This window comes from Carlito syrichta, unplaced genomic scaffold (assembly GCF_000164805.1).
Source record: "Carlito syrichta isolate Samal-C Ts95f unplaced genomic scaffold, Tarsius_syrichta-2.0.1 Scaffold308870, whole genome shotgun sequence".
Lineage (NCBI taxonomy): Eukaryota > Metazoa > Chordata > Mammalia > Primates > Tarsiidae > Carlito > Carlito syrichta.
Window position 1 is genome coordinate 1,083,676 of NW_007252966.1, and position 24,418 is coordinate 1,108,093.

General features: G+C 40.3%; 1 protein-coding gene and 1 pseudogene across 2 annotated transcripts in view; one reads left to right on the plus strand and one right to left on the minus strand.

Annotated features, from left to right (window-relative positions):
- Positions 1-4,169, minus strand: part of ZNF239 (zinc finger protein 239) — an 18,241-nt gene extending 14,072 nt beyond the window's left edge. For both annotated transcript variants that reach the window (XM_008066258.1, XM_008066257.1), the window contains exon 1: positions 4,090-4,169. The gene's annotated coding sequence lies outside the window, so the exon portion shown is untranslated. The remainder of the gene's footprint in view (positions 1-4,089) is intronic.
- On the plus strand, positions 3,821-19,195 carry LOC110596396 (annotated as a pseudogene).
- Positions 19,196-24,418: the final 5,223 nt, after the last annotated feature.

Sequence of the window (24,418 nt, forward strand, 5' to 3'; positions counted from 1 at the left end):
TCGATGCCCTTTATTTTTAACCCATCTTCTACCCGGTTGTCTGGGTTGTCTAAGCCTCCTTCTCTATCTCAACAATATTCAAACCACTTCAGATTTTGTCAATTCTACCTCCTAAATTTTGTTCCAACATGTTACCTCTTTCCCTTTTCCACTGCCACTGTCTTTGTAAGGCATGCATGTGCGCTCTCTCTCTGCAGTAACTCTTACCAAGTCTTCATAGTACAAGTTTTGTCATCTTTCAATTCATAGATCACACAGTCATTCAGTTTTTAATATCTTACAGATAATGTGGTGGGGGGAATTCCATACTGAGAATGGAAAGAATATGTGATGAACTATGAAGTTTGCAGTAGGTAAAAAACAAGAGTTGACCAAATGGGAGGAATCATTGTGACAGGAGAAGACAGAAAGGGAAAGAAAATAGTGCTCTTGTTAAAGCAAGACAAAGCGGGGACTGAAAGACTCCCCTGATATCAGTGGAGTTAGCAAGTTACCCTGAGGCTGAACTCCTGCTTCCAGAGGGGAAGTGGACTTAATATCCTGAAAGTCAACCAAGGAAGGTCACCAGTAGTTCATTGTTTCCACCAGACAAATGTGAAACTCTTCAGAACTACATATACTTCATCATATGGCCTTCCACTTCTTTCTAGAGGCCATCTCTGCTTTACTCAACAATTTACTTAGAAGCAGGAAACAGTAATGCAGAAGGGGGCAAACAAGGACTATAGTCACACTGGATTACCTGGAGTCATCCAAACACATCATGGTCAGGTCTAGCACAGCCCCTTCCACGTTGCTTCTGCTTTGACATAGAATTCTCCCATCCATTTTAGAACTCCTTTCAGTCTCAGGACAATAAACAACCTCCTTTTTGAAGCATGAGAATGAGTTAGGTGCCTATTTCTCCAAGATCTTATAGCACATTTCACATATCTCTACTATAGCTATTAAATCTATCTCCCAAGTTGGCTATGAGATTCTAAAGGTCAAGAGCCATGCTCAATTCATCTTCAAGTTCCCAACAACAAACATAGCTGACTTGGAATCTAAATAATAAACACTTATAAACTAATATTCAATTTAAATTAATGAAATAATATACCTGAGAGTCTAAACATCATCAACCCTAACACTGTCAGTTTGCAGATGAGAAAACCAAGGTTCATAATGGTGAAATGACTTAGCCAAGGTCACAGAAGTAGGAAGTAGGTAAACTAAGACTCCTGTCTGTCAGCAGAGTCAAGGGCAATGTCTGTTACATAGAAAGTATGCACTAAAGATTGGAATAAAGCTCTTTCTTTAAATACAAAAATGTATTATGTGGCCAGTCATGGTGGCCCACACCTATAATCCCAGAACTTTGGGAAGCTGAGGCAGGATCACTTGAGGCCACAAGTTTGAGACAAACCTGGGCAACATAGTGAGACTCCATCTCTACTAGCAATCCCCAAGTGCAGCCAGCAGCGAATAATTACTATGTATGTGAGGACTGTATTTGCCAAGCAAAAAAGATGGCTTTTGCTGGTAGTGTTAAGAACCAATTATATTTTTTTCCTTAAAATTCAGCCTGATACTTTATTCAAATAACTTCTGGTGTGAAGATCTATTTAGTAATGGAGAAAGAACAACACCATGGAGTTAGAAAACATATGAGGTTAACTTCCAGCTCTGCTGCTTTCTGCATCAGAGCATAAGGCACTTTCCTTCAGCACCCTTAGAGCTCTCTTCTGTAAAATGCCAGGATGAGGCAGAGGGGCCAGCTAACCCCTTTCATCCCAAACACTCTACAATTCTAGTGTCAATATTTTTTTTTTTTTAACTTTTTTTTTGAAAGCAGGATTTATTGAGAGGACAGAAAAACTTCCACAGTGGGAGGGGACCCCAGGGGGTTACCCCTTTTTTAAAACTATTACTCAGAATTTAATTTTTAAATTTGGTTGACTCTGTGCCTGCACCTTCAATACAATTTTCTGCTCAGTGATAAGGAAAAAATGTTTGATCCTGTCATGAACACATCTGGCACACATGAAACCACCATAGGCCCTGCTGACATGTTTTTTTTTGTTGTTTTTTGGATAACCTCATAAGAACTTTAGGCCTCACAGCACAAACTCCTTGAAGTCTGTCTAAGCACATGCCACAGGCAGATTTGGATGCTTTTCCAACCTTCTTGGCATATAGGTAAACTACTGTTACCAAGGGTTTGGGACAGCCTACTTTTGTTAGAGGCTGTATTGTAGGAAAGACTACAGCAGTAAGTCAAATGCTGAATCATTCTGAGTTGTTCTAGACTGTGTCCCTGGAAGCGTGTCAATCTTGAGATAATATCCTACAAATGGTTTATGGAGACAAATGAGAAATTTTTTTTTTAAAGTGCTACTTAGTAATTTAAAATTTATTGTACCAATTAAATTTGTAGACACAGTGAAAGGGAACAAATCAACCAGTGCATAAAAGATAAATAACTCATTTTATCCACCTTAGAGACATTTTTATAGAGTATGTAGAGAGATATTTCACAATAAATGCAATAAATCTTTGGATGTACAAAAATCACTGGGATTAAAGGAGTGAAATTCTGCTTTCAGCAGGTCTGGAGGAGAGGGTCAGAAATCTTAGTTGTTTAAAAACACTACAGATAATTCTGATGTACAGTCTAGTTGAGAAGCATTTCTAAGAATTTTGTAATTACTGTGCTGCCATTTAACAAATTTTCTCATGTTTTAAATTCTTTTACAGTTAATAAATGATCATCATTAATATGCATACTTTTTGTGTACAGGTAATCTGCTCATCAAGATGGTAAACTCTGAAGAAAAATACCGTAGCTTGTAATTCTATTTGTTTTGCTGAGACTACTTAGCACTGGGCTGAACATGGAGTAGCTTTTCATGACTTTCAAGGCAAGCTTTGAGAGGACTGGAAAAAGATGCTCTTTTGATAAAAGAGCAAAGCCCAGTGTTCTGAGGAGTGGACCAAACTCATGGAGATAGGGTGGTACAGTGAAAACAATATTTGTGCTGAGCCTGGTAATATCATATGCTAGCTATATGCCCTTAGCATCTTAATGACCACTCAGCTATAAAATACTGTATGCCTCACCCTGAAGTCTGACAATAAAGAAAAAAACAACACACAGTACACGGACATTTCAGAGAGATGGCATTTTAGGAAAAAAGAAACCCCAAGTCACCTGGACCTTAGTCATTTCCTCCTCTCCGGGAGGAATTCCTGGAAAGGCAGAGTTAGGGAAAGAGAAAAAGCCAAGAAAATCAAGCCCACTTTGCAAGATGCGGACTAGCTAGCCCAACAAGGCTGTAGGGAAAAATTATTAAGCTCCTGCTACTGACCGCTCTTCAATCTATCCTCTCGCAGTCCTTTTCCTGAGACGTCTTTCCTGTCACCTTCTTCATCTCTCACCACAGGGTTTTGAATCAAACAGGTCAAGTCTCCCTCCCAAAACTCACGAGGCTAAGTAAGTTCTGCAGCCATCAGATTCCGCCCTAAAGTTCTAGCTAGAGCAGGAGCTCTTAGGTTATATGTGTCACCTATCGGGATAGATTTCAGTTGCCCAAGACACCCTCCCCGACCTCATTCGCAGAAGCCTGACAAGTTTCTGCAGTATAGGGAATCAGACGCAAACTCTTTTTACCGAGGGCAGTGCGTGGCACAGAAACCTCGATCCCTCACAGGAGCCCCTCTCCGTCGCCTAACGTCCACCGAAAACCTCCTTGCAATAAGGCAGGCTGCTGGCACGGAAAGGGCCTGTGTGGCTCACTACTAAGCCCTCAGCTGGCCCAGGCCAAAGCTCGGCCAGGCGATGGAAGAGGCCCTTGGAGCCGTGGCCTGCTCAGCTGTAGGGGCCACCTGGCCTCTGTGTGACCGCACCCGGGCCTTGGGGGAACCCAAACTCTCGGAATTGTGGCGCCCCGACACACGTGCTGTCCGGGGCCGCGCCTCCGCTGGTCGCACGTCCTCCCACGGCCGCCCCGCCCGGTTTCCGGGGCTCAGCAACCTCTCTCGCGGCACACCCACATTCTGACCCCGGGACGCCTCTGCCGGAGGCTTAGGCAGCCTGGCCTGTCTCACCTCCCACGTGGAATTCGCATACCTGGAAGCGCCAGATTCCGGACACTGACGGCTACCGCGTTGAGGGTCGCGAACTACAAGTTCCAGCAAGCCATGGGTGGTGCCACGCCCACTTCCGGGCGGCCACTTCCGGCATTGGGTCCGGGGCTTTCTCTGCGGCGCCTCGCTGAGCTCGGTTCCGGGCTGTAGAAATCGGTCTTCCTGTTTTTTGAGGTCGGTGACGGGTTCATTCGAGTTATTCTCGTTTTGTTTTGTTTTTTTTAAAATTAAAATTACAAATGAATAAGAATTACTTTAGGAATACATACTGGAGAAAAAGGACGCAGATTCACCCATAATTTTGTCTTTACCTTTAAAAATATTCTGAAATAAAGTTAATCATATGGTAACTTTCATCTCACCTCTGAAATTTATTCATTTAACAAATATTACTTGAGGGCCAACTGTGTTTCAGGAGCTGTTCAGACTCTTACACAAAAATCACTACCCTCGTGGACGTTAAATTCTAGAGAAGGAAACAAGCAATCCATAAATAGAATGAGTAGCATAGTGTTTTAGAAGGTGATACGTCCATATTACAGAAAAAATAGAGCTGAGTTGGGGGTGTTGAGCGGTGCTTTTGTGAGTGTTTGTGGGTTGGGGGTGCACTTTGCAATTTTAAATAGTGGATTTGGAGTGAAGACTGAGGAATTGAGGGAATTAGTCATGCAGCTCCCAGAAGTAAGAACTCTATCCTAAAGGTATACAGACACAACTGTTTATACACATATACTTCTTAAACAAAAGTTGGGTCGTGCCATATATATGGGCCTATTGTTTCATTTTTAAAATTAAATAATGCTGTGTATCATAGTCTCATGGGGAAACAAATCTTGCCTCCTGAGATCCTTTTAGTTACTTATGCATTTAAGGGAGGTGGCACCAACATTCTCCACTTTCCTCTCTGAGTTACACAGAGCCAACTGTTTGGTCTTGTCCCAATTCCTTTCCTTCTGATTTATTTTGGTGGTGAAAGAGCTGTTACCTAGACAGCCCTTCTACATTTTCCCCTTGCTTTGTGTATTAGTTTCCAGTTGTTGTAATGAACTGCCACAAACTTAGTGGTGTACAACAAACAAATTTATTCTCTTATTCTTATGGGGGTCAGTCATCTGAAATCAGTTTCACTGGGCTTTTGCCTGGGGAACCAAAATATCTCTGTGGACCTTACCCCTCTCCAAAATCTTCAGTAAAAAACTACAGAACTGGCCTGGCTGGGTGGTTCAGCCTGTAATCCCAGCACTTTGGGAGGCCAAGGTGAGTGGATTGTCTGAGCCTACAGGTTCGAGACCAGCCCGGACAACTTGGGGAGACCTAGTCTCTACAATAAATAAAAAATTAGCTGGGCGTGGTAGTGTGCGCCTGTAGTTCTGGCTACCTGGAAGGCTGAGGTCTTGGAAGCATCACCATAGCCCAGCAGGTTGATGCTGGGGTGTCTGTGAGCATGCCACTGCACTCCTGCCTGGCTACGGAGTGAGACTCCAACTCAAACAAACACAAAAACCAAAAAACTCCTTTATTACTCTTGCCCTCATGTGCTCAGTTCCGCCTCTTGCAATTTAGAGGCCATGGCACATCATTATGATTAGAGCTTTGCATATACAGGTAGCATGAACTCTCTTGTCCCATACTTGGTTTTATTCTCCTGATAAAACCACAAAACCCGATGAATCCAATTCCCTACCTGTGCCTGTGTGGCAGAAGTGGCCTGAGTAAAGCATATGACCCTGATGATTGGTCTCACTTTGATTTTTTGACCAATAAGGTGAAGGAGACCTTCGTGCTGCCCAGCTATTCTTCCACATTTATTAGTCCATTTTCCTAAATGATTATTTGACAGCTTTTGTTCTCTCTTCAAGCCTCCAACAACTTTTTCTCTCATCTCACTGAAAGCTGATGACTTTTCTGTGTTACTGCCAAATAGGACTTCTGTGTCCTCTTGCTAGCACATCTTCCCACCTCTTGGGGTTGAAACCTATAAACTCTCCTTTCCATTTTGAGTGAATGGCCCTGGTTCCTATTTAAGAACATTCTCTTCTTGCACCCCAGATGTTATCTCCTTTCTCATGCTTGAGGGTATTCTCTCTCTTTTGTATTATTAATTTTCATTCTTTACTGAATTACCAACATACTAATGAATATGTTGTAATATCGTCCATAAAATATCCCCTTGTCTGCCACCCCATTTCTTTCTAATTATTACCCCATTTCTTTGCTTCCCTTCATAGCATAACTCCTAAAATAATTGCCTCTAAGGGTTGTTTCCAATTCCTTTTCACCCATATTTCTCTTGTTGCTACATGAAAAATCAAAATTTAATGTTTAAATTATTTCTTTTTTATTGATACATAATGTACATATTTTGAGGGTACTTTATACTATGTATAAAGGTCAAATCAGGGAAATTGGGATATCCATCATTTTAAATACTCCTTTATGGTAGGAATATTCAAATTATTCTCTTCTAGCTATTTAAAAATATATAGCAGATTCATGTTAGCTATAGTCACCCTACTAATCTATCCAACATTAGGTCTTATTTATTCTATCTAATTGTATGTTATATCCCTGAATTAACTTCTTCTCTTCAACCCTTACCACACCCTTCCCGGCTTCTGGTAACCATCAATCTACTCTCTATCTTCATCAGATCCAGTTTTTTATTTAGCTCCACTTATGAGTGAAAACATGTGATATTTGTCTGTCTGTACCTGTCTTACTTCACTTAACATTGTGACCTCTAGTTCCATCCATGTTGCTGCAAATGACAAGATGTTATTCTTCTTTTATAACTGAATAATATTCCATCGTGTATATATACTACATTTTCTTTATTCGTTTGTCCGTTGATGGGCACCGAGGTTGATTTCATATTTTGGCTGTTGTGAGTGGTGCTGCAGTAAACATGAGAGTGCAGATATATTTTTGATATATTGATTTTCTCTCTTTTGAATATATACCTAGTAGAATTGCTGGATCAAATGGTAGTTATACTTTTCATTTATGAGGCACCTCCATACTGTTTTCCACAGTGACTGTACTAATTTATATTCCCACTAACATTGTATGAGGGTTTCACATTCTCTACATCCTCACCAGCATCTATTAGTCCCTGTCTTTTTGATAAAAGTGATTTTAACTAGGGTGAGATAATATCTCATTTTGGTTTTGGTTTGCATTTCTCTGATTGTTAGTGATGCTGAGCATTCTTACATATACCGTTTGGCCATTTGTATGTCTTTCTTTGAGAAATGTCTACTCTGATGTTTTAAAATTGGATTTTTTTCAGTTGGAGTCTCACTCTGTTGCCCAGACTGGAGTGCAGTGGCATGCTCCTGGTCACTGCAGCCTCGACCTGCTGGGCTCCGGCGATCCTTCCACCTCAGCCTTCCAAGTAGCCGGAACTACAGGGGGTGCTACCATGCCTGGCTAATTTTTTTTTTCTACTGTATTGTCTGATAACCTTAAATATTCTGGGTATTAATCCCTTGTCAGATAGATGGTTTGCAGATATTTTCTCTCATTCTGTGGGTTGTCATTTTACTTTCTTGATTGTTTCCTTTGCTATGCAGAAGGTTTTTAGTTTAATGTAATTCCATTTGTCTATTTTTGCTTTTGTTACCTGTGCTTTTGAAATCTTACACAGAAAAATCTTTACAATGTATTTCCCCAATGTTTTCTTCTAGTAATTTCAGTTTCAGGAAGTCTTTAGTCCCTTTTGATTAGATTTCTCTATATGGTGAGAGGTATGGGTCTAGTTTCATTCTTCTGCATATGGTTATCCAGTTTTTCCAGCACTATTTATTAAAGAAACTGTCCTTCCCCATTGTTTGCTTGTGGCTCCTTTGTTGAAAATAGGTTGGCTGTAAATTCAAGGATTTATATCTGAGTTCTCCATTTTGTTCCTTTGGTATGTATGTTCAATGTGTTAATGCCAGTATCATGCTGATTTGGTGACTATACCTTTGTAGTGTATTTTGAAGTCAGATAGTGTGATGCCTCAAGTTTTGTTCTTTTTGCACAGGATTCCTTTGGTTATTTGGGATCTTTTGTGGTTTCATATGACTCTTAGGATTGTTTTTTCTATTCCTGTGAAGAATGTCTCTGGTATTTTTTTTTTTTTTTGAGTTGGAGTCTCACTCTGTCGCCCAGACTGTAGTGCAGTGGCCGCTTCCAGCCACTGCAACCTCGACCTGCTGGGCTCCGGTGATCCTTCCGCCTCAGCCTTCCAAGTAGCCGGAATTACAGGCATACGCTACCATGCCCGAATGGTTTTTTGATTTATTGTAGAGATGAGGTCTCGCTGCCCAGGTGGGTCTCGAACCCGTGGGCTCAGGCAATCCACTCACCTCAGCCTCCCAAAGGCGCAGGGTTATAGGCTGAGCCACCGGGCCCGGCTGTCACTGGTATTTTAATAGGGATTGCACTGAATCTGTAAATTACTTTGGGTAGAATTGTCATTTTAACAGTATTAATTTTTTCAATCCATATGCATGGAATTTGTGTGTGTGTGTCTTTAATTTTTTTCATCTGTGCTTTTTATAGTTTTGTTTGTATAGATTTCTCGCTTTTTGGATTAAATTTTATATCCTTTGTAACTATTGTAAATTGGATTGCTTTCTTGATTTATTTTTCAGATTGGTTGCTATTGACATACGTAAATGCTACTGATTTTTGAATGTTGATTTTGTATTCTGCAACTTTACTGAATTTGTTTACCAGTTCTAAGAGGTTTTGGTGGAGTCTTTAGGTTTTTCTTTATTGAACATACATCAGATCTTGTAGTCTGTCAGCTAGTCTAATTTGACTTTTTCATTTCCAATTTGGATGACTTTGTTTTCTTTTTCTTGCTTAATTGTTCTGGCCAGGACTTCCAGTATTATGTTGAATAAAAGTGATGAAAGAGGGCATCCTTATTTTGTTCTAGATCTTAGTGAAAAGGCTTTTAGTTTTTCTCTGTTCAGAATAATGTTGGTTGTGGGCTTGTCATATATGAAATCTATTATTTTAAGGTATGTTCCTTATACACCCAGTTATTTGAAGGTTTAAAAAAAGTTATTTATTTATTTTTTATTATAAAGATGTGGGGTACAATTCAGGGTTAGGTATACAAACATTTATTATGCATGTACCCTTGTTGATGAGGTATGCCCCTCCCTCCCCTAGCAGTTTCCCTCAACTACATCCTCTCTATATCCTCACTGGCATCTATTAGTCCCTGTCTTTTTGATAAAAGTCGTTTTAACTAGGGTGAGATGATATCTCATTTTGGTTTTGATTTGCATTTCTCTGATTGTTAGTGATGCTGAGCATTCTTACATACACCGTTTGGCCACTTGCATGTCTTTCTATGAGAAATGTCTATTCTGATGTTTTAAGATCCTACCACCCTCCCTGATAGCTTGCTATTACTGCCAATCATTTTCTTATAGCATTATAATTGTTCAAAGTCCGTTTATGAGTGAGAACATATGGAACTCTGTTCTTTGTTTCTGTGATAGATCACTGAGTATGATCGATTCCAAATCCATCCAAGTTGCTGCAAAGTCCATATATTTGTCCTTCTTTATGGCTGCATAATATTCCATTGTGTATATGTACCAAATTTTCTTTATCCAGTCCGGCTTCAATGGGCAACATGGTTGGTTCCATGTTTTTGCTATTGTGAATAGAGCTGCAACAAAAATACGGGTGCAGGTATCTTTTTTGTGAATGATTTGAGTTCCTCCGGGTATATTCCCAATAGGGGAATTGCTGGGTTATATGGAAGTTCAATTTCTAGTTCTTTCAGAAATCGCCACACTGTCTTCCAAAGAGGTTGCACTAGTTTGCATTCCCACCAGCAGTGTAGAAGCGTTCCTTTCTCTCCACATCCTTACCAGCATCTGTTGTTGTTTGTTTTATTAATGATGGCCATTCTTACTGGGATTAGGTGGTATCTCAATGTAGTTTTGATTTGCATTTCTCCGATGATGAGTGAGGCTGAACATTTTTTCATGTGTCTGTTGGCTGCCCATATATCTTCTTCTGAGAAATGTCTATTCATGTCTTTTGCCCACTTTATAAAGGGGCTGTTTGTTTTTTTCCTTTTGGCGCGTTTGAGTTCCTTGTATATCCTAGATGTTAGACTTTTGTCAGATATACAGTTGGCAAATCTTTTTTCCCATTCTGTGGACTGTCATCCTGCTCTCTTGATGGTTTCTTTTGCCTTGCAGAAGCTCATTAGCTTGATGAGGTCCCACTTATCTATCTTATTTCTTAAGGTTATGGCCTTTAGGGTTCTGAATAGTAATTGGTTATCAGTTCCAATTTCCATAAGGGTGTCTCCTGTGTTTTCTAAGATTCTTATAGTTTGAGGATTTACGTTTAGATCTTTGATCCCTTTAGAGTTAATTTTTGTGTATGGTGTTAGGTAGGGGTCCTGTTTCAATCTTCTGCATGTGGTCAGCCAGTTTTTCCAGCACCATTTACTGAATAGGTTCTCTTCTCCCCAGTGGTTGTTGTTGGAGGCTTTGTCAAAGATGAGTTGGTTGAGGAATTGAGGCTTTGTTTCTGGAATCTCTATCCTGTTCCATTGGTCTATGTGCCTGTTCTTATACCAATACCAAGCTGTTTTGATTACTGTAGCCTTATTGTAAAGTTTGAAGTCTGGAAGTGTGATCCCTCCTGCTTTGTTTCTTTTTGCTAAGGATTGTTTTGGCTATTTGTGGTTGTTTATGTTTCCATATGAATTTTTGTATTGTCATTCCAGATCTGAGAAGAATAATGTTGGTAACTTAATGGGTATTGTGTTGAATCTGTAGATTGCCTTGGGTAGGATGGACATTTTAACAATGTTGATTCTTCCTATCCATGAGTATGGGATATTTTTCCATTTGCTTGTGTCTTCTTGGCTTTCTTTGAGCAGCGTTTTGTAGTTCTCATTGTAAAGGTCTTTCACGTCTCTGGTTAGAAAGATGCTGAGGTATTTCATTTTTTTTTTGTGGCTATTGTGAATGGGACTGTGCTTTTTATTTGGGTCTCTGCCTGCTTGTTGTTGGTGTATAGGAATGCAACTTTTGCACGTTTGTTTTGTACCCAGAGACTTTGCCAAAGTCCTTTATCAGTGCAAGAAGGTTTTTGACAGACTTTCTTGGATTTTCAAGGTATAAGATCATATCATCAGCAAAGAGGGATAACTTGACTTCCTCTTTTCCTATTTGGATACCCCTGATTTCCTTCTGTTGTCTAACTGCTCGAGCTAGGACTTCCAACACAATATTGAGCAAGAGGGGTGAGAATGGGCAGCCTTGTCTTGTTCCAGTTTTCAGGGGAAATGTTTCCAGTTTCTGTCTGTTTAGCAATATGTTAGCTGTGGGTTTGTCATCGATGGTACTTTCTATTTTGCGGTATTTTCCTTCTGTACCTAGGTGTTTGAGGGTTTTTATCAAGAAGGGATGCTGGGTTTTATCAAACTTTTTTTTGCATATAATGAGATAATCATGTGGTTCTTGTTTTTATATCTGTTGATGAATTTAATGATATTTATGGTCTTGCGAATGTTAAACCAGCCGTGCATCCTGGGAATGAAGCCTACTTGGTCATGGTGGATGATTTTTTGGATGTGTTTTTGGATCCAATTTGCTAGAATCTTGTTGAGGATTTTTGCATCTATGTTCATAAGGGATATTGGCCTGTAGTTCTCTTTTTTTGTTGGATCTTTACCTGGTTTGGGTATAGGTGTGATGTTAGTTTTGTAAATGATTTGGGGAGAATTCCTTCTTTCTCAATTGCCTGGAATACTTTCTGTAGGATTGGTATTAGCTCCTCCTTGTATGTTTTGTAGAATTCTGCTGGAAAGCCATGCGGTCCAGGGCTTTTTTTGATAGGTAATATTCGTATGACAGAGTCAATTTCTGAGGTTGTTATTGGTCTATTTGGTGTCTCATTGTCTTCTTGTTTCAACGTGGGGAGGTTGTGAGATGTCAGAAAGTTCTCCATTTCATTTAGGTTATCAAGTGTATTTCCATATAGGTGTACATAGTAATCTCTGATAATCTTTTGTATTTCTTTGGGGTCAGTTGTGATGTGATCTTTTGTATTTCTGATTGTGTTTATTTGGGCTTTTTCTCTCTTTTTCTTGGGCATTCTACCCAGGGGCCCATTGATCGTGTTAATTCTTTCAAAGAACCAACTTTTTGTTTTGTTGATGTTTTCTGTGATATTTTTGTCTTCTGTGTCCCATATTTGGGCTCTTATTTTTGTGATTTGGATTCTTCTGCTAAAGTTGAGGTTTTGGTGGTCTTCTCTTTCCAGCTCCCTTAGGTGATTTGTTAGGCTCTCAACTTCTGATCTTTCTGTTTTCTTTTTTTTTTTGAGTTAGAGTCTCACACGGTTGCCCAGACTGGAGTGCAGTGGCCGCTCCCGGCCACTGCAGCCTTGCCTGCTGGGCTTCGGCGATCCTTCTGCCTCAGCCTTCTGAGTAGCCGGAATTACAGGCATGCGCTATCACGCCCAGCTGATTTTTTTTTGATTTTTTTGATTTATTGTAGAGATGAGATCTCGCTACTCAGGCAGGTCTCGAACCCATGGGCTCAGGCAATCCACTCACTTCAGCCTCCCAAAGCCATGGGATTACAGGCTGAGCCACCGAGCCCGGCTCTTTCTGTTTTCTTGATGTGTGCTTGTAGAGATATAAATTCCTCTCTGAGAACTGTTTCCAGGGCATCCCAGAGGTTTTGGTAAGATGTTTCTTCATTTTTCATTTGTTTCCAGGAATCTTTCCATTTCTGCTTTGATTTGTTTGACCCAGTAGTTGTTCAGCATCATGTTATGTAGTATCCATGTCTTTGTGGACTTTGGGGAAATGTTGTTGGTGTTGATATTTATTTTTATTCCACTGTGATCTGAGAATGTGCATGGCAATATTTCAAACTTATGGAATTTTTTTATGCTTGATTTATGGCCAAGGATGTGATCAATCTTGGTGTATGTTCCATGTGTTGATAAGTAGAATGTATATTCTGTGTTTGTTGGGTGGAATAATCTGTAGATATCTATTAAGTCCATTTGGTTGAGGGTCAAGTTTAGGTTCTGGATCTCCTTGTTGATTTTTTTGCCTCAGTGATCTATCTAGGGCTGTCAGTGTGGTATTCAAATCCTCTGCTATAATAGTGTTAGAGTCAATATCTTTTTTTATTTTACTTAGTAGCTGCTTTATAAATGCCTCTGTTCCTGTGTTGGGTGCGTATATGCTTAGGATGGATATTATTTGTTGATGGATTGAATGTTTTATCATTATGTAGTGTCCTTTTGCATCTTTTTAAATTCTTGATAGCTTAAAGGTTTTTTTTTTTTTTTGGTCTGATATTAAGATTGCAACTCCTGCCTTCTTTTGTGATCCATTTGCCTGAAAACTTGTTTTCCAACCTTTAACTTTGAATCTGTGTGCATCCCTTGAAGTGAGATGAGTCTCCTGGATGCAGCAAATAATTGGGTCATGGCTTCTTATCCAGTCTTCCATTCTGTGCCTTTTCAGTGGTGCATTTAGTTCATTCACATTCAGGTTGATTATTGAAATATGATTGTTTATCCCTGTCATGAGGTTCTTATAAAGTTTTTCCTTTGTTTATCTTTTGTTTTGGGGTTAATGTATTTGTGTGTTTTCAAGTTTCTTGTTGCACTGTATTCTCTACTGATTCTGTGCTCTGCTGTTCTCTTGGGAAGTATGTGGTCCATCTTTTTCTTCTTTCTTCTATGCTTAATACCTTTTTAAGTGTCTCCTGTACAGCTGGTCTGAAGTTGTCTAGTTTCTTAGGGAAGGATTATGTCTGGGAAGAATTTTAATTCTCCATCACTGATGAAGCTGAGTTTGGCTGGATAAGAAATTCTTGGTTGAAATGGTTTGTCTTTGAGGGCTTTGAATATAGGGCTCTAGTCCCTTCTTGCTTGTAGTGTTTCTGCTGATAGGTCTGCTGCTATTCTGATTCGTTTTCCCAGTAGGTAGTCTGACCTTTCTCTCTTGCTGCCTGTAGGATTTTTACTTTTGTACATACTTTGTGTAGGCAAATTACTATGTGTCTAGGGGTTGTTCTTCTCATTTGATGTCATGTGGGGGTTCTCTGTATCTTTTGTGCTTGACTAGTCACATCTCTAGTGAGATGGGGAAAGTATTTTTGGATTACCTTCTCGAATACTTGCTCCAAGTTGTTCTCCATTTCCCTTTCTTCTTCTAGGATACCAGTCAGGCATAGGTTTGGCCTCTTGATATAATCGCACATCTCTTATAGGCTTTGTTTTCTTTTTGAATCTTCTTTCTATGTTTTTACAGATCGGGTTATTTCCATATTCTGGTCTTCAAGTTCTGAGATTCTTTCTTCAGCTAGATTAATTCTGCTTTCCATGCTTGTCTTCTTGTTATTTATTTCCTGGATGAAATTTTTTATTGCCAAAATCTCTGTTACAAGTTATTTCAGTGTTGCATCTTGTCTTTCTTGAGTCCGATTCACTCTTTCCATCCATTCCCTACTCCCTGTCATATTCTGGGGACAGTCTTTGGTGACTTCTATTGTTCAGGCACCAAGGTCTGAGTTTTTGGGAATTTTGTCTTTGGTACACTTGAAATTGCCTGAGTTCTTCCTTTGGCTTTTCCTTATTTCTGACAGATCTCTTGTTTTTCTCTTTAGTTCTGTTACTCAGTGTCAGTGGGAGAGGCTTTCCCTTCTCCCATTTGCTCAGACCTCTGTTCTTCCCTGATCCAGGCTCTGGATTTGTTCTATTTTGAAATAGGATGGTGGATGGGAAGCTTTGCTGTCTCTTGTAGCTTTTGAAATTCGAATAAAGTGGGGAATGGGGCACTATGAATCAAATACTACTTGCAAATTAAAATGTTCACTTGTTATGGTGTGTGTTTCCTGAGTTCCACTCCCCACTACCACTCTATATGACGATGCAAAGCAGAAACCAATTGAACACATACACACACACTCTAAAACAAACTGGAATAATAGCAAAGTGAAACAAAACAATCTGCAACAAAAAGACCCCAAAGGCAATTAAACACACACACATATGCCTAGCACAAAGTGAATAGAGAAGAAAAACAGAAAGACCAAAGGAAAAAAAAGGAGGGGGGATTCAGGTCGAACCCTCACACATCTATTGACATATCCCTTAAGCTATAAAAAAAATATTAAAAAGACCCAGAAGAACAAAAGAGCAAAAATCAACAACCACAATAAAATCGAATGATAAACACTCGATCATTCACATACACACATAAACAGAAAACAACAAATAAGAGAAGAAAGAAACAGAAAAAGAAAAGAAAAATAAATGAAATTTTTTTGGGGGGGACTCAGATCAAACCCTTACATACACATTCATGTACAAAGGAAAAATATTTTTAAAATAGATGAACTAACAAGTAAACAGTCAAAAATTTTTTTTAAAATTAAAAAATAATTGGAAATTTAAAAAACAAAAACAAAAAACTAACCGACCAACCAACAAACAAAAAAACCTGCCTACTTGTGGCAGGATCTGTAATTGTTCTCTAATCAGGTCTCTCCTGCAGAGCCACTGCTTTCACTCTCTCCTCAGGGAAGGAAGCAGGGAAGGAGGAGGAACAGTGGAGGTGGGTGGAGCTGCAGGACCCCCCCCCCTCATTTGGTCAGGGAGATCTCTGGTGGGGAGGTAGGGATTATCTCTGCCCCAGGTATGTACTCTCCCTGAGGTGCCACAGCCAGGCCTGTCCTGGAATGGAGCTCGCCTATTGTGACTGACTCCAGCCTCTCCCTGGGTTTGTCCCTCTCAGTTGTGGCCCAGCTGTGTGGGTCTGACGTTCAGAGGATTTCTGGGAAGGAGGGGGTTTGCGTCAGCCCCGGACTCACCACTGATTTCTTTGGAGTTCTTCCTCCTCCTTTCTGGCCACAACCTTTGTTCCACAGCTGGATCAGGGTAGAGGATGGAGCATCTGGAACTCAGCACTCAGGCTCCTCTGAAGTTTGTGCTCTCAGGATATTCCCTTTGGGCCACATCAAGCCCTGAGTAGTCCATCGGCCAGTCACAGAGATCGGATCTGTTGATCCATGGTGAGCAAGTCACTTTCCTGTCCTGCCTTCAATATGGTGGTGGAGTGCCTCTCTTGTCCTCTTCTGTGGGAACTTGCCTCCGCACTCTGTTCATAGCCCCTTCCAGCGCCCTGCCAGGTGCTGAAGTGATGAGGCAAAGCCTTGAGCAGTCTCTCTCCTGCTTCAATAGTGTGGAAGTGCCTGGGGCAATAGTGCCTCCCCGCTGCTTTTCAAAAAGAAAACTTGTGTCCATTTAAAAAAAATAATGGTGTTTCATTTCTGCAACCTGAGAAGAGCCAGGGACAAAGTAGAGAAGCTGTAGCACCTGCTATTGCACCAGGGACCTGGCCACCTGCTCAAGATCCCTACTTAGACAGTCTCTTCCAGTGTTTTCTTGCCAGGGAGGGTTTGCTGATTAAAAAAAAAAAGAAGAAAACAAAAGAGTAAATGGCACTTGGTTTCTGCGTCCCAGGAATTTGCTAGGGTCCAAGCCCAGTGGCTGTGGCACCAGCTGCTGCACCGGGAGAGCCCTGGCTGCTAGCTCCCTAGCCCTCACTCAGTCAGCCACTCACACACCCACTTGCTCACCAGTACATACACAAAATTTTCCATACACTCACTTACTCACACAGGAACTCACATAGTCTGACTGGCACGGCTGCCATCTTTCCCGCCTCCCCTGAAGGTTTTTAATCATAAAGATGTGTTAAATATTATCAGATGCCTTTTGAGTATTGAAATAAGTATATGGTTTTTGTCTTGATACTGTTAATGTAGTGTATTGCATTTACTGATTTGCATGAATCAAACCATCCTTGCATACCTGGGGTGAATTCCACTTGATCATGGTGAATGGTCTTTTTAATGTGTTGTTGAATTGTTTGCTAATATTTTACTGGGAATTTTTGCATCTGTATTTGTTAGTAATACAGATCTCTAGTTGTCTTTTTTGTTGTTGTGTTTTTGTCTGGTTTTGATATCAGGGTGATTATGGCCTCATAGAATGGGTTTGGAAGTATTTCTTTCTCTTAAAAAATTTTGAAGCATTTAAATAGAATTGGTATTAGTTCTTCCTTAAATGTGTGTTATAATTTAGCAATGAAACTATTAAGTCCTAGACTTTTCTTTGATAGGAGACTTTTTATTATGCCTTTGATCTCTTTACTTGTTATTGATTTGTTAATGTTTTCTACTTCTTTTTTTTTTCTTTGAGTCAGAGTGTCACTTTTTTGCCCTGGTTGGAGTGCTCATGACCACCATAGCCTTGACCTGCTGGACTCTGGGGAGCCTTCTGCCTCAGTCTTCCAAGTAGATGAAACCACAGTCACATGCCACCATGCCCCACTGATTTTTTGTTTACTGTAGAGATAAGGTCTCACCAAATTGCCTAGGCTGGTCTCAAATACCTTGGCTCAGGCAACCGTCTTGCCTTCACTTCCCACAGTGCTGGGATTATAGGTATGAGCCACTGTGCCCAGCCTTTTCTTCATGATTTAATCTTTCTAGCCTATATGGGTCCAAGAATGTATTCACTTCTTTTAGGTTTTCCAATGTGTTGGTGTATAGTTGTTCATAATAGTCTCTGATGATTCTTTGTATTTCTGTGGTCTCAGTTATTATGTCTCCTTTTTTGTTTCTGATTTTATATATTTGAATCTTCTCTCTTTTTTTCTTGGGTAGTATAGCTAAAGGTTTATCAATTTTGTTTTTTTTTTTAAAAACAACTGTTTTGTTGATCTTCGGGTTTTTTTAGTCTCAATTTTTATTTATTTCTGCTCTGTTCTTTCTTTTTTTCCTACTGATTTTTGGTAGTAGAAGAATCTTGGGTAGATTATGGTTTGTTTTTTCTTTTCTAGTTCCTTGGGGGTACATTAATAAGTTGTTTATTTGAAGGTTTTCTCCTTTTTTTAGATGTAGGTGTTTATTACTGTAAGCTTATCTCTTACTACTGATTTTACAGTATTCCATAGATTTTGGTATGCTGTATTTCCATTTTCATTTGTTTTAAGAAATTTTAAAATTTCCTTCTTAATTTCTTTGTTAATCCTTTAGTACTCAGAAGCATATTGTTTAATTTCCATGTGTTTGTGATGTTTCTAGGGTTTTTCTTGCTATTGATGTCTAGTTTTATTCCATTGTTGTCAGAAAAGATACTTTGGGAGGCAGTGGTAAGAGGATTGCCCGAACCCAGGGGTTTGAGACCAGTCTGGGCAACCTGGCGAGACCTTGTCTCTACGATCAATAAAAAAATTAGCCAGGTGTGATCATGTACACCTGAAGTCTCAGCTACTTGGGAAGCTGAGGAGGAAGGATCACCTGAGCCCAGCAGGTCGAGGCTGTGGTACCTGTGAGCATGTCTCTGTGTTCCAGCCTGGGTGACAGAGTGAGACTCCAACTCAAAACAAAAAAAAAATCCAGTGTTTTTATATATATATATATATATGTATATATATATATTTACATATAAATATATATATATACATATAAATATATATATATATATATTTACAAATATTCTCTGTAGGAAATAGTAAAAATGGGAAACCGAGTGACTCATGATGGAAAGAGGGGAAGTCCGGGGCTGCAGAAGGTCCCTGGGTGAAGGCAGAGGCTAACACAGGGTTCAGAGTGACTGTGGCCATTGACTTGACCATCTTTGTACTCTCTGTCATCACCATTATCATCTGCTTCACCTGCTTTGGCTGATGTTTGTACAAGATGTGCTGCCAATGGCATCCAGTCGTGACCACCATCATGGCCACCACAGTGGGTGCATGCCCCTTACCTTTAGCCTCAAAGTGTGCCACCCAGCTATCCTGGACTGAGCTATCAGGGCTACCACTCCATGCCTCCCCAGCCAGGGATGCCAGAAGCAGTTCACACCACCCTACCTGGCCTAGCCCATGGACCCACTAGCCTACCATGAGACCTTGACTGGAGGTTCAGACATGCCCTACCCTGCTAGCCAGCCTCCTTACAACCCGGCCTACATGAATCCCCTCAAGGCAGCCCCCTGAGCATACACCTGCCTCTGGCTGCCACCTAACTCTATCATGTGTGTGAAAGGTATGCAGGCACAGTTCTTTACTGTCCTGTGCATGGTGTGTGTGTCTTATCTATACATGTGGCTTCCTCTGATGCCAGTGAGGTGGGGCCTATCCTTGCCAGAGTGGGCTGGGACCAAACTTTGCTCTCTTTCTCACTTGAAATTGCTTCCTAAAATCTCAAACCAAATTCAAAGAATGGGGCAGGAATTTTTTTCCAACTCAACCTCAGTGACCAAGCATGGCCTGTCACACTAGGATAGACCAGCTTTTTTTTTTTTTTGAGTTGGAGTCTCACTCTGTCACCCAGACTGGAGTGCAGTGGCTGCTCCCAGCCACCGCAGCCTCTACCTTCTGGGCTCCGGCAATCCTGCCTCAGCCTTCCAAGTAGCTGGGACTATAGGTGTGCGCTACCACACCTGGCTAATTTTTTGATTTATTGTAGAGATGAGGTCTCACCAAGTTGCCCAGATGGGTCTCGAACCCGCGGGCTCAGGCAATCCACTCACCTCAGCCTCCCAAGGTGTGGGCTTACAGGCTGAGCCACCGAGCCCAGCTAGACCGACTTTTTGTAGGCACAATACAGATGTGTACTAGATTTGGCAGAGCAGCCAGCTGCTGTTCAAGGTCATGGCTTGTCTCCAGTATTTGAGGTGGCTTTCTCAGAGCAAGGACCATGATGCTAGCAAGTAGGTGGAGCTTGGGGGATCTGACTGAGTTGGCTTTTGATCCTTTGAGCAGATGTTCCATTGCTCCCTGGAGCCTGCACCATGCCCTGGGGTCAGGCAACCAATTGATTCCAGAAGATTTCAGGCAGAGCCCTACTTCACCCCCAACAGCTGTCTACCTGGACATTCCCTGTATCCTTCCTGGGACCATCTGGAAGACCATATGCACTCACAGAATGGTTACCCATGGGGAAGCTTTCCAGGCCTTGCTAGCCGTGGTCCCTCTCACAGGTAGGCAACCAACATGCTCAGATCTTTTCCTGAAGTGTTTTCATTTTATTTGGAGCCAAACTTTTTGCCTGTTTTTTTTAAAATGTGTATGACAGTTGATGTGAGACTGAAACCCCCGGGTCCTGGAGGAAGTTGGCCTGCAGTGACAGATAACATGACACCTCTCATAGTCCCCATTTCCCCTGACACCAGCCTCATGGAATATCCAACTCCTGCACCCTAGTCCAAAGTTTGCCCTGGCATCAGGTACAAGGGGCCATCTGGACCACAGATGGGATGGGGGAGGCCCAGGGTGGCAACTCTGGCCTAGATATATATACCTTGATGTTCTCTGTCCCTCTCTTAATGTTTCACCAAATCTGTTTTAGCCTTGTTTCTGTTGATGTGTTTCTGAGAGTCTAGGGTCTGTACCCTTGTTTATAATAAACACAAATATTTGGGAAAAAAGTAGTAAAAAAAGATAACATTTACTGAGCTAACCCAACAAAGGTTAAGCTTTTCCCTTTTCCCTGGCTCTGAGAAAGGCACCTCAAACACTGAAGACAATCCATGGCCTTGAATAGCAGCTGGCTGCTCTGCCAAATCCAGTACACAACTGAATTGTGCCCACAAAAAGCTGGTCTATCCAGTGCGACAGGCCATGCCTGGTCGCCTTAGGTTAAATTGGAAAAGAATTAACCTTAACCCAAATAATTAAACCAAATAGTAGCTGAACACATTATACATCTCTAAATATGAATTCAGGGATTCAGGAGAAAACTTAGTTTTATGTATTGTTACAGTCTTTTTTTTTGAAAGAAGTTATGTGAAGTGAAATGCCTATTAATTTTCCCTCTTACTTTTTTTTTTCTTTCTGTAGAGTCAAGGTCTCACCATGTTGCCCAGGCTTATTTAGAATTCTCATCCTCAACTGATCCTCTCTCCTTGGCCTCCCAAAATGCTGGGATTACAGGCATGACCCACCATGCCCAGACTCCCTCCTACTCTTGATTTATGCTTCATTACTTTTCATTAGGAAAACCCATAATCCACAACAAACTTTTAACTGTTCCTTCTTAAAGGACAAATACTATTTCCTTTTAATCTGCATGATAAGGTCCTCATTCTTATTCAAATTATAAAATGTTTTGTTATTAAAGCATGCCTGGTATTTGGACAAAACCAGAATCTAATAAATTATAACCCGCAAGACATGTAGACTGTCATCAAATACTTGGTTTGAAGAGAAGCCGTGAGGAAAAGGAATAAAATGATACAATTTATAAGTGGATCAAGGAATAAAAGCCAAGAAAATTCTGAGAACAGAGGGCAAGAAACATCTCATCAGGATTCAAGAACAGTGCTGAACTTCAAATAGAAAAAAGTTGTTGCCTCAAGGATCAGGAAATAAGTTGGCTATTAGAGCCCCTAGTGTAAGCTGATCAAGTAAGAGGCAGTTAGAGATAAAGACTGGATTAAGTGAGAGAAGTCAGGGACTAGAAAGATTTTAGTTGTTCAACATAATTGAACAAAAACAAGACAGATCATGTAGTTGTAAATTTCCTATTACAGTCTGTTTCTGGGATTCTCAGTACAGAATCTCTAGGAATTAAGGCAGGAAGACAATGCTACTCCTTTTTTTTTTTTTTTTTTTTTGAGTTGGAGTCTTACTCTGTCGCCCAGGCTGGAGTGCAGTGGCCGCTCCCGGCCACCGCAGCCTTGACCTGCTGGGCTCCGGCGATCCTTCTGCCTCAGCCTTCCAAGGACAATGCTACTCTTAAGCTCCTTTGCTATGTAGAATGTTTTCCAGAGAAATAATATCTGAGAAATTGGGTAGAGTTATCTGCCCAGGGGCTACATTAAGTTCTTCAGTTCTCTCAAAACAACAACTTAAAATAACCATACAGTTTGTCTTTATAGTCTCTAAGCAGCTAAAACAAACTTTCAATAGAGAAGTAGTATAATAAAAATGGATCCTATACTGTGGCTTTAGGAACTGAACCAATGAGAAACTAAATGGAATGATTCTACCTAAAACCAACAGCTAGTGTACTTGAAGTTAACCTCTAGAAACATTAGTGATCCATTAAGTTTTCACCATTAAAATAATGCCTTATCATGCATCATTACTTGTTTTTCTCCTTGTTCTTTGCAGTTATGTATTTGTTTCCTTCTTGCATGTGAATAAGATCTCCGGGGCGGATTTTGGACATACTCTTCAGCAATGCAAATCTGTACCACTCCTATCTTAATCCCTCCTTGATAAATAATGTTAATCTTCCAGTACGAAAAAATGGAGTACATTGTCATTTAAGCACTATTTACCCAAACTTCTTACAAAGAAAGATATGGAGCCATCTTAAATATTTTGAATTCCTTAAAGACACTGGCTTTCTATTAAAATGTACTTTAATATATTTATATATACAATCTGTGAAGAATACACTGAAATGTGAATCACCTTATAATGAGAAGCTAAAAATGTATCCAAATTCATATAAATATAGGTAATCTATATTGACTAAATTGCATCCTCCAAATCTAGAGCATACGTTGTATAAACTGTATTGCAAACCAGCTAAGTTTGAAATTTTGTTTCAAAACATTGCTCAGTATTAAGTCTCAGAAGACACTTAACAGGAGCCATGAGTAATGTGTTGGCAGATGGCTGAGGAATGCCAATTACAAAGTCCAGACTTCTAAAGGCCTCAGGGTTGTCCTGAGACTGCTACATACCCCTAAGTATTTACTTTAGGAAGGACACTATTAAGTGATTCTTAAGTATAAAGACAGGTCAACTTATAAAGTACAGGCTAATGCATGCATGCTTGATTTTTAAAATCTTGGAACCTGGGCGACAGAGTGAGACTCCAACTTAAAAAATAAAATAAAATAAAAATAAAATAAAATCTTGGAACCTGTAGGCAATGTATTAGAATAAAAGTTAAGGCGTTCATACACCCTTTCAAAAGGAAAATCTGTTTAAAATGTAGCAATAAAGCTAAAAATGATAATGATCAGATAAAACAATTTAGGTGAAGCTTGTCTGAAAGATGAGGGGACTGGGCAGGTGGTCAAAAGGAAGCACAGTGTGCTTTCAACTTTGGATGAAAAACAATGTTCAGTTCGATGTTGCAAAACAATTCTTTTGGCTATATAAATTCTCTATTTTTTTCTTTTTTTAACTTTTAAATTTTAATGATGTGAGGTACAATTCAGGGTTAGGAATACAAATGTTCATTATGCAGGTACTCTTGCTAATGAGGTGTGCCCCGCCCCCGGCAGTTTCTCTCAGCTGCCAATCCGAACTCCCCCTCCCCTGATAGTCTCCCATTATTGCCAATCCCTTTCTTATAGTGTTATAAAAATTGTTCAAGGTTTGCTTAAGAGTAAGAACATATACGCGTTCTTTGTTTCTGTGATAGATCACTGAGTATGATAGACTCTAAATCTATCCAAGTTGCTGAGAAGTCTGAATGTTTGTCCTTCTTTATGGCTGCATAATATTCCATTGTGTATATGTACCATTTTTTTAAATCCAGTCCAGTTGCAATGAGCAGCATGGTTTTTGCTATTGTGAATAGAGCTGCAACAAACATGCATGTGCAGGTATCTTTTTTGTACAATTAAATCCTCTATTTCTAATTACCGACTGAATGCTTTACTAAAAACTCTGCTTCTGGCCTTTGTTTCGGGATCTGTTACTTTTCTTGCCACCTCCTGATCACTGTCCTTTGAAGCTTCAATTTCTGTCCCACTGTCCCCTAAAGCTGTTTCTGTCTTGCTGTCTCCTGTAACCTCGATTTCTTTCCTGCTTACCTCTGAATCCACTATATCTTTCCTGTGGTCCTTCTAGCTCCAGTTGCTCTGTGGCCACAGAGAGCTGCCAGCATTGCAAACATACCATTTCTCCTGTATTTTGGTTACTGATGAGGTAGGTACATCAAAACAAACACCTAGCTTCCCTTTGAGAAAGGCCATTCCTTTCACTTTGGAACAATCTTCTCACCCCACTGCTGTTTAAGTTCTTTCCAAGCATAACAAATGTTTGGCATTTCAGTTGAGCACTGCAAGATTATGGTCACAAAAACCTGCATTGAGTTGATCAAGGAGCGCTAATTTACACATGTGGCACCTGAAATATGAATGAGTGCTGCTGCCAGGGCTTCCACAGCTCCCTTTTTCACTGTCAGCTTCTCAGCTAACTGCTTGAAGTGACTGATGGCAGTGTGAGGCACACAATTGAAAAGCCTGATGG